This window comes from Helicoverpa armigera, chromosome 6, assembly GCF_030705265.1.
Source record: "Helicoverpa armigera isolate CAAS_96S chromosome 6, ASM3070526v1, whole genome shotgun sequence".
Classification (NCBI taxonomy): Eukaryota; Metazoa; Arthropoda; class Insecta; order Lepidoptera; family Noctuidae; genus Helicoverpa; species Helicoverpa armigera.
In genome coordinates this window covers 13,390,977-13,407,361 of record NC_087125.1, presented here as the reverse complement: position 1 = coordinate 13,407,361, position 16,385 = coordinate 13,390,977, and the positions used below count along the sequence as shown (strand labels likewise).

The window sequence follows — 16,385 nt, the reverse complement described above, 5'->3', positions numbered from 1 at the left end:
TAAAGACCAACTTATAGGTTTGTGAGTTTCTAGAGGTAGGTACCGTTGTGATCTTAAGATCTAAGTAAGTAGGTATGCAATTTCGAAAATCCTTTTAAGATTTCTGTGTGTGTGAACGGAAATACCAACACATCAACGTGAATGTCACATGCGCTACTTTTTATCTCGGTTTGGAACGTCGTTCCCTACTGAAACCGCAGGCAGCTTCAACGGACGTTTCAGGCGTTGCAAATATGAGGGCTTATAATATGCTCAAGTATTACTATTTGAATATGATGGCTTATATTATGATTTTAGGGTTCCGTACCCAAAGGGTAAAACGGGACCCTATTGTTTTCGCTCCTCTGTCCGTCCGTCCGTCCGTTAGTCACCAGGCTGTATCTCATGAACCGTGATAGAGAGATTATGTACTTCTGTTGCCGCTATAACAACAAATACCGAAAACTAGAATAAAATAAACAGTTTGGGGCTCCCATACAACAAATGTGATTTTTGCTCATTTTGCTCTGGTACGGAACCCTTCGTGCGCGAGTCCGACTCGCACTTGGCCGGTTTTTAGTTTTTTTACAATTTGAATATAATTAGCTAGACTCCGTTTAGAGTTAGGTATAGGTATTTTGGAGTAAGTAGTTCCTAGGTTCTCAGTACCTCTATATTTATTCTAAATATTCTAATCTCGTGTTCTGTTCATAGATATACTGGTAGCTATTTCAGCAACAAGATATTAAGCCGAGTTGTTTACAATGCTAATGAGCCAGCTGCATCGTGTTGCGTTGTTTTCATTGTTATACCTCTAGATAAAAACAGTCGCTACGAGTATGAAGTTTTTAAAATACTGGTGATGAGTGTTGACTATGAATGAATGACTGTCTTATAAAGGGGTTGTTTAGCTTTAAACTTTTAGAATGCTTTAGGCAGACGATATCGAAAAGATGGGAGCGGAGAATATTTTAAACTACCAATAAGTAGATATTTTTCTGCTCGGGGGTACCACGCATTGTGTTCCTTCTTAAGGCCTTTATGTACGAGGAAAGCGGTAACTCTTTCAAACAATCCCGCAATCCCGGCAGGCCTTGGTCCTGATGGGTCAGGGATACCACTGAATGGGCGGAGATAAGATGTTTTAATAACGAAATTCTATATGATAAACCACTTTCGCCAGCAATTTCAAAGGCATCCGGTGGGAATTACTTCACGTACCTAACTACCCGACAAAAATCAGCTTATCGTCTTCCTCAATAAATGAGCTATCTAATACCGTAACAATTCTTCAAATCAGCCCAGTTGTTTTTGAGACCACCAAGTGTCTTACATAGGGATATCGGGTGGGTAACTGGTAATGATGGAAGTCACCATAGTCAGTCGCTGCCTGCCAGACACTGGTTCTCAGCTGCATCCGGTTAAACTGGAAATCGAGCCCAACATAGTTGGGATAAAAAAAGCTAGGCAGATGATGAGCTCCTGTGATTCACCGGTTCTAGTAAACAAACAAACTCTTCAGCTTTACGTTAATAGTTATAGATTGAAACAGTATTTATTTGAAGCGGTTCAATCAACATTATCGGACGATAGATTCCAATTCTGACAGCTCAAAACACTGCTTACGATTGATGGGAATCCCGTCCGTATATCGTTGTTTATTAAGATGAAATTCCAATAGATTGTGTAATGTTTTTGAGCAATATCGATGTGAAAAAGTCAAGTGCATAGTACGCACACCGCAGCCTCACTCGTACCAAGCTCCAGTGCGGAAATAGCACAGATTATCATACTCCATGAATGTGAATTGAGAACAGGGACGGATTCTAAACTACTGGAGAATTCCAGGATTTCTTTTAAAAAAACTCCGCGTTTTCTTCAAATTTTCATTTTTTTTGTGGGCAAATGTTTTCGTTGGCAGGAAATATGATCGCGACAGAAATATGTTTCATAACCGCCGCATTTTATGCGTAAGATCTGTAATAGACATCCGAATAACATTACCAACGTTTTTATTAATAAAACAGAAGCAACGCGATTTAAAAGGAGATTCGTATGAAGCGTAAAAACAAAAGACTGTAAACAACCATGTTATTTAAAGCGAAACTTTTCTTATTTACAACGAATCAAAGCCAAAACGGTATGTAAATAAAATACTAAAGGGACAGCGAATATCGTGAAAATGTAAATAAAAGCCGAGTTTTTGAAAGCGAGGAATTTTCACAAGACAGCCAATTAATCACAGGCGTCGCCAAAAAACAGAAAATAGAATGTATTCGTCACGTTTGAAACAATTACATAGGTACATATATATCAACCAGTGTCCCTCGGTTTTGTTTTCAATCTTGACTGAACTGTGTAAGAGGCAACACCATGAATTCTGCCGAAGGAACCAACCTTGTAGCAACGTACTGCATCTTGTTGCTACTGCTTGTGTCACTATGGCTCATGTATTCAGCATTCTAAGGATCTAAGGATGAAATGTGAGTACGGTGTAAAAAGTTTGTAGCTTCGAGCTTTGGATTCGTGACTGTATGTACTAAAATGTGTGACAGTGGTTTGTGACGTCGTATCAAAAATAACACTGAAATCATTGCTGCGGTTATTACATAATAATGTGGGATTTCTAAAGTTTCATATGACTGTATTCTAGTCTATTATTGTTTCTATGGATTCTTGTATTCTTCAGAAGTGTATATTATTTTTGCTCATGCTATCTTTGAGTCGATGGCTGAGAGATGATGATTTGATTAGTAGGTATTCCTTGATGTGGTAAAGTATGTGTTAATTTATTTCTATTTCATTTGGTTTGTTATACACAAAGTATGCTGTGGGTAATGTATTGTTGATGAGCTCTGCTTTTATGCAATCTTAGTGATACCTCTATAACTTTTTGACTCAACTGTTGTGTTGTTTGGATTGTCTGCAGTTCTGGAATTTCTGGACCAACCCGTTTCTAGGGAAGGTAGCTTTTACATTGCCATCTATTAACGCTCTAATTAGCGTTAGGTACATAATTATCGAAGAACTTAAGTTTAACATTTTGATGTGTTCTGGGCCTAAACCTTTCTGTAACCACTTATAAATTATTGCCTTCAATGTAAATACCAGTAATGTATTCTATATTCTATCCATTTTATTGTGGTCCGATATATTATAAGTACCTACTTAAATCGCCAATAAATAAAATGTATGGTAGAATCTGAATCGATCAGATCATATTAGGGTTTTTACTCTATTGGGTTTATGATATTTGACAAAGCTGTACCTATTGCAAGCCTTTGGTCGTCTGGCCCATTATCCCTTCTATCAAGGAAACATATCCTTAAATCTTTCCCTCACAATAAGAAAACTGAAAAAAAGTAGGACATCCTTAATTCCCGAAGTCGGGCCCTGCGCTCTGACGCAAACTTGGTGGTTCAAGCGGTTTCAAGATCCTCGGGCGATCAGTCCAGCCAGCTCCGCTACATAGCAACCATGCCTATCAATGCAGAGACCGTCAACCTTGCCGCCACGTATATGATCCTCGTCATCCTCTTCTTCCTCTGGCTACTCTACTCCACCGTCTTCTAGCATCCGTGTAAGTTGAAACTAAGTGATTTTTGATTTTTTTGAAATTAATCATCAGTGTGAAAGGAAAATTAACCATCATTTGTGCGAAGTTAATTATCCGCGAAATCTAGACACCTGTCACTATACGGCCAGTTTATTAGTGTGCACATATTTATAAATGTTGAAAATATTTGGCGTGCGAAAGAGGCGTGGCGTGTGTGGCGTAGGCGATCACAGTTCCAGCGAACTCCTCAGTTCTCTGGAGCCGTTTGTCCGGTGAAGGTGTCAAGGAGCCATCATGCCTAACCACGAGACCACGAACCTGATCGCCACCTACCTGATCCTGGTGCTGCTTCTCGCCAGCCTCTGGCTTCTCTACTCGGGGATGTTCTGAGGTGCTATTTCTTTTATCTTCGCTTTATTGTGCTTTTTAGTGCGTTTAATCCGTTGTATGTCAGAGCGCAGATTTACGCGAGACACAATTGATTTTCTATTGTTTTATAATTAGCGACATACAAGCAGTAAATTAAGCGGTAAACATACTTTGTGTCATGATTATTTTTCTTAATGACTAGTGTCTTTCAGTAGAAAAGTGTCACTTCTAAATAGAAAAAATCGCATTTAGGTTTACGTAAACTACTTAATCTCAGTTTCGTATAAAAACAAACGCATTTTTATCGAAAGCTCGCGCCAAATAAAATCATTCTCAAACTAAACAGAATTTAAAAACAACGATCTAACTAATTACCAATTAGTGTCAAACATATGTTATTCTAATTAAAACTAAACACCTGAAAACGATGATCAGTTAAAATAACAATTACTGAATCACAGCTGTCGAAATCGTAGTTTGATTCGCGTTTATTTTACGAATACGTCGGATATCTAAAATAGTACGCCGACCGGCGCCTGATTCCCCACAGAAATCATAACATTCCCGCGGCTAAAATTACCGGAGTAATCCGACTGAAACTCTGAATGGTCGGTCATGATCACGGAGTAAGGAAAAATAGCGGAGATTATGCCATGAGGCAGGTAGGTCAGCCGCCTTCTTGTAGGCCAAGAAGCATATACCTAGTAGGCAGTTACTATAACTAACGAGGCGTTCGGATTCCTTGTCAAATGAAAACCAATCTGTCAAAAATCGGTCTTGATTGATTAGTGATTCTATTTTGAAAATAATGCGCTGGTTCCATAGAAGGCGTGTAGGTATTCGCAGAGACAGTAACGTTCCTCATTCCCTGCACACCCGCATTTTATTGCGCTAATTTCTTAAGATCCTCCATTAGGTATATCTCCGCTAGTTATTTTGTTCTCCATGGCCATAACACAGATGGCACACATGTAACTTTTGATGAACTTTTGTGAGATTGCCAATTGTTTTTCTTGATTTTAAATGATGCGGGTCGCGTTTGACGGTTGTAAACATGTCAAGAGGTGACGAGAGACTCCCACGCGATTTTAATGTAATGCTAAAACAAAAGGGTTTTGATGTTACGGACTGGACTGTAACATCAAATTTCAGTGGTCGAAATACATCGTGTGTTCTAAACAAATGTTGTAAACTCGTCATGTAGGCAGGCAGTACTGAATCATAACGTTTCGGTTAACCTATATTTATTTACTTGCCAGATTCATATAGAAACGAAAGAGGTTTGCACATGGTAGAATTGTGACATAAACTTCGTAGAAAAAAGTTTGTAAGCAAAACGAATCAATAATCCTTGTTTGTTTGAACTACTGAATATTTTATCAGCGGGCATTACATTACATTTCCAAAGCAGTGTTTACAAGATTAATTCGTAGATATACAAAATAAAAAAGAAAAGTTTTCAACGTTTTGCAAACAACAAAAAATTTACTGTTGCAATAACTGAAATTAAAACATCATTTTGAAAGGTTTAATGCTGTAAAAACAACGTGTTTATAAGAGGAATAAGAATGTTTTTTTTTTAGTTTTACTGTTCTATGTAACTCAGAGTGACGTTTAGTAATAATAACATTTTAGGTAGATTCTGCCTAGACGTACACTCGTACGTCTAGGCAGATAGGTACCGATATTTCATTTTTACGATACGTTCTGAAATCGATGGGTCTCTGCCAATAACAGAAAGCTTTTCGAAATAAACGTTACCTATCAATAGACTAAACAATATACATGCAATATTTATGTAGTGACCGCCCACTTGCATATAAGTTATTTCAGAAAACCGTTTGATGTTGTGCAGACGACACAAACTGCAGTTTGTTATTACCACGTCGATAACGTAAATGTATTTGCATTAGGCACGGAATTTTGTAAATAAATCTATGTTATTCAAAATACGTAAAGAAGTCCGCAACAAAAGTGTAAAAAAAAAAAACCAAAAAAGTGGGTATGTTGACTAACAATTCAAAAATATCACGACAAATTGTCCCTAAACTCAAAAATAGAACGTCTATTTAAATTCTGAATTAACCTTCGTTCAGAAATAGAACATCGAAATAAGAACCGGCATTTAAAAACAAAAGTTTGACGTAAATCGCGGCTTGACTCAAGAAGATTGATCGTGGTGCTAAATCTAACGGGAAGATGGATAGAAAAAGTAGTGACAGGTTGGTTAACGATTGCAATTAATCATTTGGCGGAATGGCCGTCGATACCTTTGCCATGGTGATGAAAATAGAGAACGAAATTCAGATCACCGCGTTCCGCTGCCAACTTCTTTAACGGCCATTCCCAATATCCTATCTGTCGATTTGATTACGAGAGAATAGAATTTTGACATTACTGTTACAGCCTTTTTATCGTCCCACTGCTGAGCACAGGCCTGCTCACACGGAGAAGGATTAAGCATTAATCACCACGCTTGCTCAATGCGGTTTGGTGATTTCACACTTAGTCCAGGTTTCCTTAACATGTTTTCCTTCACCTTTTTATCAGCCATTGGTGTCTAAGATATACCTAGAAAGTACATACAAACTTAGAAAAGTTGCATTGGTACTTGCCTTGGAATCGAACCCCACTAGGCCTCCACGACATTCATCACGACATTGACATTAGCCCATTTCTTATCTCTAATAAGACAAAACCACAGACAGTTAGAATATAGGGAACGGCTATGAAACTGCGATTAAAGATCAATGTAAAGTTGTTTATGGGTGTTGTTGAAGGTTCAAAATGTTTACTCAACTATAAAAGTTAAAAGGAATGATTGTGAACGATTTAACGATGATTTTTGATCCATTAAACATATTTTAGTTGATATGAAGACGATGTAAACTACATTTATAAATAGATCTATTCATGCCACATTAATGTAAACAAATAGAACATGGATTTAAGACGTTGTGTATTTGGCAAAGACATTGTATGGTTTAAATTGATATTTACCCGACTTCGAGGATCAAGTGGTCAAGGTCTTATTCAGCCCAGTGCTAGGTATATCCTCTCTTCATGAGAAGCAGGCACGTGCAGACATTAATATCTACCTACCTCAAGTTGTCAAATATCTTCAATAGATTTTTAACCTTATCAAACATCGGAAGGCTTATTTTCATCAAAATTTGCGAATTCGAATAGGTAGACCTGTTAACACCTATTACTTAATACATAATACCTAATTGATAAAAAACTTGATATTATTAAAAAGCTCGTATGTGAAAATCGGCTATCATGGTGTAGGAAATTTTTCGTATGATGCGGAGGGATGAGGATCATGTTGTAAGGAAGGAAGGTCATGAGTAGAAACGTGGATAGATATACATAGATAGAGGATGAGGACGACCAAAGACAAGAGTGGAAAGCTATTTGGCTGGAAAGAATATTACTTGTGGTGACGGCAAATACAATTGAGTTAAAGGCAGGAGCTCGCAGTTTTCGGGAAATCCCTCGTGCTTCGGAGATAGGAGAGAATGAGATAAGACAAGATAATTTGTATAGGGTCCCAGGAGTAATTCCCTGGGTTTCCGGTGGAATCGTAGGGAACAGCTAAGCAGTTGAAGATATACACTCTTTAGAGGAGAGCTCGGTAGAGTTGATAGAAATTGAAATCTTTCTGAAGGTAATAAAACTGCTTTTAAAGACCACACGGTTGCATTTCAGTAGATATGTAAACTACTCAAAGTATCATCAGTTCAACTGCAAGGCATTTAGCTATAATTTGTGTCTAATATATCCAGAGGAAATGAGAGCTTTAAATTTTATTGCAATATTTATTTCCCAAGCATAAACTAAACACATTTAAACCCCAGACACTCAAGGTTGATTACACCATTATTTTTAAATTTATGTAAACTGCTAGTAATTTGAGATCCCGACATTCCCAGTTTTATGTAAAATCCAGCTGCTGCATCCCAAATTAATATTATCATCATCAAAGCTAGTAGGTACTCTAACACCCACGTCTTACTCGTCATAATTCCTTGATGTCCCCGAAATATTCATAAATACTACTGACTAAACTCGCACAATTTAAAACATAAATAACAGATTATTGCGACATTTAAACACACTGTAAATATTTTAAAACTACTTTTTATTTAGAATTTAGAATCGTAATAAAATGTATAAGTCATATAATTCGGTTTACAGGATGACGTCAATACAAGTTTCCTGTATTTTTATAATTGTATTGAAATAGCGACTCTGGAAATAGCACCAGAATTACGAATCGTAAAAATGACACGCGTTCCCTGGCAACACCGATTTCAATGCGAATCATAGATTAATGAAAAATCCTCTTTGTTTCAGAAGCTGATCAACACCTCAAACTTGAGACCAATCCAAGATGGCGGTCAACAAACGCTATAAAAACATTTAATATTTAGGAAACCGTAATTTTAGTAAATAAGTTAATCGTAAGTTTAAGCATTGTACACCCAAGCATTTAAATAATTTAAAACCATGGACAAGACTAGAGGGGTCACATAGCATGGAACAAAACACCAGTCAACGTGAACATTTGACAGTGCTGGGCATTCCAATATGAATAAAGTCAAAACTAAAAATAACCAATGTGAAAGACAACACGTTATGGAAAAATATCTAATTTCAGAGAAATGTTGAGTTAGCTAATTTATTGTTGATGTTCGGTACAAATCATCTCGTTAAAGAATTGATCGTTGTTATATGAGATAAGAGAGTTTTGTAATAAAGGTTTAATAGAATTTCAGTCTCTTATTTTATTGGTAGGTAAGCTTAGAACACTTATTGATATATTTTTTCAAAGATTTTCTATTTTATTGTGATAAAGTATTTGCTTACATCAGTCACCGAGTGTTACCTATTCAGTATGCACTGCCATATCTAGAATTGGTAAATATATAGGAATAAATAAATGAATAAAAGAAACAAGTATTTTTAGAGCATTTATTATTCAAACAGGTACGAAATACATTTTAATTAAAATAAACTAACAATAAGTCGTGGTGTCTTTAAAGAAGAGTAAGTAAAATAATAATTGCTTTAGTTTTTGTGAATACCACAACTCCATTTAATATAATTACGACAAAACTATCTTTCAAAACATCTATACTACTAAAAATAAGTTTCTATAAATAAACAGGTCCAGTCAGTAACAATATTAAAATTAAATCAATTAGAAAACCAATAACTGTTTTGACAAGTTAACATCTGCTGGGTTTGAACAAATCGAATAGCAAAGCGATTTGAAGTAACTTCAGCTAAATTATACTAGTCAGATCGTCTTCTATAGTAAGGGTTATTTAAATTTCGAGAGGTCTCGGAGGCCTCTCTCTGCCTCTGGCTCCTCCTCTTCCACGACTTCCTGGGCCTGCGGCTCGTCACTATCCAACGTGACAATATTCACACCTTCTTCTTCAGCATCCTGTTCAACTAAATAATCTTCTTCTGCGACGGGTTTATTCTTATCCTTCTTCTCATCATATCGCACGTGGACGAAGCGTCGGTTCAACTTTGTCGTCGACGTGGGCGTTTCTTCCTGTTTGATATCATGTGATGAGGGAGTCTTGGGTTTCATCACCACAGTTTCTCTACTGGTTATTACAGGATCCTCGGTCTCAGACATAAATTGCATCAACTTTACATCGGACACCGATGAGGGAGGCTGTTTGAGCGTATGTAACGTTGTTTCTTCTTTTGTTTCGTTTTTATCATTTTCGTTCTCCGAGTCCGACTTACGGTTCGGGTCAAAGACTATGGGCTTTCTACTGAACGACCGCTTTCGGGCTGCTTCTTCAGCGAATGCACGCGACTTTTCATCATCGGGACGCGCTGCGATATATTGCGACGGTTCGACATCTAGATCTATAGTGGAAACACTTTCATTAGATAAATATGAAATAATCTTTTCTGATGACGCTGACGGAGGAGGTGGCTTCGAAGATGAAGCTTGTGTTTCTTTGTATATAATGCTTTAGTACTTGGGCCAGCTTGTGTAGTTACTTTTCCGGATCAGGACCTTCTTTAATTTTCATGGCTGCTTGAGTACTCTTAGTTTCGTGAACAGGTTCTTTTTCTTTGACTTGGACTCCCATTGATTCCGAGGCAGGAAGAGTTTCCTTTACAGTTGGAGTAAAGTTACAGTTGGAGCACCTGAAGTTACAGTTGGAGCACCTGAAGTTACAGTTGAGCACCTGAAGTTACAGTTGGAGCACCTGAAGTTACAGTAGGAGCACCTGAAGTTACAGTTGGAGCACCTGAAGTTACAGTTGGAGCACCTGAAGTTACAGTTGGAGCACCTGAAGTTCCTTGAGCAGTCTGCTTATCGTCGTGTATAGCTTGGACACTTGTAGTTTCTTCAGGAGGCAGAATATAATTGACAGCTAAGTCTTCCTCACCAGACCCATGTTGTTTCTGGAAGTTCAAAAGGCTTTGAACCAAAAATATCAGGCATAGTGTGGTGGCGTGTGCTAAGACGCGTCATCGACGGGTGATGTTCTGGTGCAGAAGTGCTTGGGATATCTCCAGTAGTATCTGGAAGTTCTTCAGTTTCAGCAGGCTTAGTAGGTAATAGTTCGGGATACAAGAGACTTAACTCTTGTGAGATCGCATTTTCATCGCCAGGTTTTGTTTCTTTGTCTTCAAGAGGTTTGGAATCCAGATCTCCTAAAGTAGTTTGGCCTTCTAGTGTCTCTTCATTCGTTGCTGCCGTGTCGCCGGATGGCGTCTTCATAATGTTTATATTCGCAATTTGAATTTCGGAGGATTCTGGGATCGTCGAAGGTTTAGAATCTTGAGGTTCTAAGGAAGTTATTTTAAAACATGTTCTTTGCAGTAGCCGTACTAGCAAGGCTAGCCTTTGACATATCGACCGCAGCTGGAATTTTTGAAGACCCCTGAATGTCTTCAGGCCTTTGTAATTGATTTGCAGTTGCTTCAGCAGTTGTAGAATCACTAAGTTTTAGTTGATATAATTCAGATCCTTTTTTGGAGGGCTCTTCAGGTTCTGTATCTTCTTTCAATTTGCGCACTGGCGCTTCTGGTAATATTTGATTTTGACCTTCCCAGATTAAGAATAACTTCCGGTGCCGCAACTGACTGGGATTTAGAGGGGGTAGGTAATTCGGTGTCTGAATCTCGGATTCTCAGCGGTCGCATGGTAAACGCTTGAGACTCTTCCTTGCTAAGTTCGTCCGTCATCGATGGTGCGATATCTAGTGTCACTAGTTGTTTTTCCATGGTTTGATCGTCCCCGTAAAACATACTCTTCCTACGAGTTATTATTTTTTTCTTATCTTTTTCAGTCAGTTTTTTAGCTGCTTCAAACTGCGCAAGTAGTGCTTCAGTCGCCTCCTCGTCTTCTTCCAATTGAAGTTCATCTCTGCCTTCCCCAGTCATTGCAAGCAAGTCAGAATCAGAAACTCTACCCATTAATTTTTTTGCGGTTCCAATAATTTTTTCGAAGAATCCTAATTTACGATGTTCTTCTACTTCCAGAGATTCTTCTTCTCGTTTGCTGTCTGCGTGTTCCCCGTGTCGTATATGCCAAGGGAAATGCAAAGATGATTTTCTACCTGTCAAAGAGGGCCTGATAGGGGGCTGTTCTTCAGGTGTATCTGAGTCTCTTCCGAAATGTCGCTTAATTCCAGGAAACATTCCCGGTGCAAGGGGAGCTTCTTCGGGAATGTCCGCTAGGGGCACATATTCTGGGGCCGTCCATTCAACTGGAGCGCCGCCAGGCCAATTACTCTTGTCAGTGTCATCATCTCCTAACTGTCTCATGTGTTTGTGTATGGCGTCTCTGCTATCTGGGAAGTGCTTCAGCAAGTACTCCCAGTCGTCCAGCTGCAGCGTGAGCACACACGACTTGATGACAGTCTGGTACGAATGAGTGTATGGAGTATTGCGTAATAAGCCCTGGATCTGAAATTAAATTGAATTTCAATGTATTACTGCTACTTTTGCACTGATACGGTTTATGTCTCGTGTGTAACTCTAAGATGAACAAACACGCACATTAAAATAAGGTGGATAATCATAAAATTAGAGCTATTAAACTTGACCGATCATTTAACGTCAAGTAGGTAATCTTTATGATGATAAGTCTTTCTGTAATCATCAAGCAATGCAAGGGAATTAGAGTTTTGTGTTCGAGAAATAAGAATCAAATTCCTATACTCACAATTCCGAAGTAGGAGCCGGCAGGGGACCCTAGCGCTGATGTCCATCTCCTCGCAGGTCTCCTTCACCTTGCCCGTGTGGATCACGTACATGGCATCCGTGATATCGCTCTCTTTCACCACGTACATGCCTAAGTTCATCACAGTTTTATCTATACTATCAATACTAATATAATAAAGCGGTTGTTTTCCCTACTGAACCGATGTGAAAAATTATTTAACTGTCGGAAAGCTATAGGTATTATGCAGGAGTAATCTCAGCAGTATTCAAAAATTAACTATTTATACTGGCACAAGATGGGCTCTAGAAGGAACATAGGTGAGTTTCAGTAAAAGTATTTATGGTGGTGTGGTCCATCAGATGATTTTCCACCTCATAAAAAAGAGGTTATACTATTTAAGCAGAGTACTTACCTTCGTTATAAGTATATATCCTTAAACATCCGACCAGTTGCCTCAGGAAACCAGCGTCGCATTCTTCAAATATATGGTGCTGCAATTTATGCAAAATTTCAGATTATCCAGTATAAAAATAGAGAAAATTCAATGGCGACTGTTATCATATAAGGAAATCAGCCAGTTGCGCAGGACATATTATAGCGCAAAAGCATTTGTGCTAAAACCAGTGCACTCACTATTCCCTCACTCTCATAGCCCGATGGGACGGCAATCCGACACGACCGGGGAGAGATCAGGCGCAGGGCCGACATTAACGTGCTCTCCGATACACGGGAGATTATAATGATGACTTGGCCACATTACCCTGGTGATATGATGATAGTAAGCTGCAGACATGACCCGCAGTCTCAGAGACAGTGGCGCATGCACCAAGAAGTGAGGCTCTTGGAATCCACGGTTCTCCCTCCACAAATGTAACGTATACTTGTTGACGATATTCACTAGGTGCTGGGACACTCGGTTGTTCTTCATGAACTCCTGGATAACATGGAATGAAATGGGTGTGTAAAATATTAAGTTCGAAATGCAGTATAAACTTTGTAAGCGATTGAGGGTGCGAAAGTGCCTGATTGTATCTCGCGCTTTCACCCCAATAATTCTAAACCATTTCAAACGAAATTGAAACTAGAGTCTCAGAAAGGATATAAGTTATTTTTCCAGTAGCGGAAAGTGGGTCTTCAGGTTCAAGAGATCCAATCTTGTTAAGTTGTCTAGAGAACAATTTGATTTGTTAATACAACTTTAAGCAAGCCTTTTGAGGTAGCTTCTTAGTCACAACTTTTATTCGCTGAAACGCACACATTGATAGGTAAAAAACTAAATTGAAATGACACCTTACATAACATGTTTATTGTGGAAACAGTGTTGGGTGATATTTTTATGTTTTCTTGAGCTAAAAACATCGATACGTTGTTATTTTTTCGTCTCACACGTCATGTCGTTGCAGCATTGCCAACATTTCAGTCGATGCATTGAATACTGACATTTTTATAAATTTCTCGTAATTAAGAAGACGGTTTTGGCATCTTGATTTGTTCGTAATGTGTTGTTTAAATTACTTTATATATATTGAACGATTAAATAACTATTCACAGCAACCGCCCCAAAGATGATTCTATTTTTCTTAATTGGCGATATATCTGAGGATTTTTTTCTTTTCTTATTGTGTACTCTAGCTTATGTCAGCGGTATCAACGACGGCCCGTGGAAGCCTAGACTTTTTGAATAAATGGGCTACCTATACCTACCTAGTACCGTAGGTACGAACTGAAAGAATTTCTTAATTTAGTCCTTCCTGATTTTTAGGACATAATATTATTTAGGATTGATATTACCTGTATGATGATATATATTTAAATCACGTAAGTACTACATAAATATGTCATGTTATTTTGAGCATCGTTTAACTTTGTCGATTGCAAATGCTTTGAGTAAACTGAACGCAAGCACATATTTATTAGTTCGGAACTATTTTATGACCGATTTAACTGTCGAAACTATTAGTACTAGATGTATAATATAATCTTAAGCGTGTCGTTAAATTTGAATTGGCATTTGGACGTAGGTATCTGATCAACATTTGCAAATGTAGTTTGTTTGACAGACAGACTTGTTACCTGATGCCTGCTGAATTATGGATTTAATGATAATAATATATCACCCCACGGTACCACCATGTCGAAAACCATTTTAACATGAATGACGCTATAAAATACAAATGTAATTTCCTCTTCTGTCAGAGTTTCGTCAAATCCACCTGATGGCCTGACGTAGAATTGTTGAGTGCTGCATTGCTGGCTACTACATAGAATAGCAGTTTTTATAGAAGAGACCTTCAAATTTACAACCTAAGAACATCAACTACTGCATAAAGACCTGCCTCAAGCTATACTCACCGCACTGGGCACACTTGTAAGTGAGCGCAGTGGGAGATGTTGCTACCCATCTCCAAACAAGGCATTTAATAACCTACTTGGTACTTTGTGGTACTTCTACGTCATCAGTTAGCTTACTCACCTGCAACTCGAGGTACTTGCTGTAGAAGCTGAAGGAGCGGTAGGAGGTATACTGGATGATGTTGGAGAACTCCCCCACGTACACCATGAACACCATTGTCGATATTATCTGGAGGATCGCCACGAACAGCACCTGATAGGACAGAGGAACGGCGTGTAGAGATCAGAAAAATAAAGCTTAAATCAGTCCACAGGGAAGGCTGCCTGTCTACAGAAGCGAGGGGAAGCTGCAGTGTGAAGAAATGGAAAATGGCAATCTCATATGATCAATCGTATTGGTTAATTTGTCTTAATTCCTCCGCAACAAAGCCTTGCTCAGCTTCTGTGGATCGGCAGCCTAAAGATTGAATGGTAGAATAGAATCGAATAAACCCAATACATAGGAACATAAATTACCTCGGACTGTTTCTTCGGCATGATGTCTCCGACGCCATTTTGAGTGAACGTCGTGATCACGAAGTACACCGAGCAGATGTAACTGTTGTCGCATTGGCTTGAACCATCATCTATAATATGTCTGAATTAATTGAGTTAGAAACAAACAATGATATGCCATAAGATTGTCTTGGCCATGTTGTGACGAGACCCCTAAATGTCTCAAAACCATGAATTAGTTAAACCTTAAGTTTAACCTTACGAGTCAGTGTAAGTGCCCGATATGACTATTGGTGACCATGGCAAAATTTTAGTAATTTTTTTCCTAACTATGGGGTCGGCTTCCAGTCTAATCGGATGCAACTGAGAACCAGTATTTTACTTAGAGCGAGTGCCTGTATAACCTCCTCAATCCAGTTAACCAACAACCAACATTTGGTCTAGATTAAAATAATATAATTTCTGACTGACCCAAGTATCTCCACGAAGAAAAGGGTTTGATAGAGTCCTCTACGGAGCCAATGAAGTACCAGACACAGGAGACAGCGTGCACGAACAGAGTGAACCAGATCAGAACAGCCATGATGGTGGTGAACGTCAGGTTGACGGTGATGCTCTCGTTCCGCTTGCGCAGACACTTGTGTACCGTCGCCTGGTGGACACAAGTTCATAGTTACAGCCTTTTTATCGTCCCACTGCTGGGCACAGGCCTCCTCTCACATGGAGAAGGATCGAGCGTTATCACGTTTGCTCAATGCGGGTTGATTTTTAGAGTATATAGTCCAGGTTTCCTCGAGATGTTTTCCTTCACCATATCAGCCATTGGCGACTAAGAAATATTTAAAAAGTATATACTGTATTAGTAAGGTTCTTGCCTGATCTATATCCACTAGGCCACCACGACTTGATACTTGCTAGTGGTTATTTTGTAGGTACACACTAAAAAGTGGATTTGTAGGTGGTTTCCTAAAATACTTGTTAACAGTTAGACATACAACCTACTAGGAGATTTTTTTATGCAATGCATTAGTTTGAACAGACAAGCTATCTAGGTGTTCATAAGCGAAAATATATAGTTGGTTTCTAGTTTTTATAAATTGTTGTCTGTGATTGTTGTTAAACTGTTTATTTTCGTAATAAAATAAAATAAATGAAGTTATCTTACGATTCTGAAGGTCCGATTGAGACGCAGCCATGGGAACAGGAACCACCGATGCTGGACGAAGGCAAAGCTGAGCAGCTCGAAAGGAATTATGGATATAAAGTCGTATCTGAACTCGCCCTTAAAATACCTGCAGAAAAAAGATAGAATAGATGAACTATCTTACGAACGCGAGTGTATAAGCATTATGAAATGCTCGTGGATAAGTCGAATCGATCATAAGGTGAGCAATGCTTGACGCGGTCGGTCCGTGGATGGGT

At 38.6% G+C, this 16,385-nt stretch overlaps 1 long non-coding RNA gene and 1 other non-coding gene across 3 annotated transcripts in view; one reads left to right on the top strand and one right to left on the bottom strand.

Annotated features, from left to right (window-relative positions):
• The first annotated feature begins 1,854 nt into the window (after nucleotides 1–1,854).
• On the top strand, nucleotides 1,855–8,679 carry LOC110380607 (uncharacterized). 2 transcript variants are annotated; one of them, XR_010276541.1, is made up of 2 exons: nucleotides 1,855–2,462; nucleotides 8,264–8,679. It is a non-coding gene; the product is annotated as an uncharacterized LOC110380607 (long non-coding RNA). The 2 variants fall into 2 exon arrangements; XR_002429838.3 differs by lacking the exon at nucleotides 1,855–2,462 and adding an exon at nucleotides 3,581–3,926.
• A 188-nt stretch (nucleotides 8,680–8,867) lies between these two features.
• Nucleotides 8,868–16,385, bottom strand: part of LOC110380592 (uncharacterized) — a 29,087-nt gene continuing 21,569 nt past the window's right edge. The window contains exons 32-39 of the transcript XR_010276551.1: nucleotides 16,129–16,255; nucleotides 15,435–15,615; nucleotides 14,985–15,094; nucleotides 14,590–14,721; nucleotides 12,877–13,050; nucleotides 12,529–12,607; nucleotides 12,117–12,245; nucleotides 8,868–11,857 (exon numbers count right to left, since the gene is read on the bottom strand). This is a non-coding gene — a transcript (uncharacterized LOC110380592). The remainder of the gene's footprint in view (nucleotides 11,858–12,116; nucleotides 12,246–12,528; nucleotides 12,608–12,876; nucleotides 13,051–14,589; nucleotides 14,722–14,984; nucleotides 15,095–15,434; nucleotides 15,616–16,128; nucleotides 16,256–16,385) is intronic.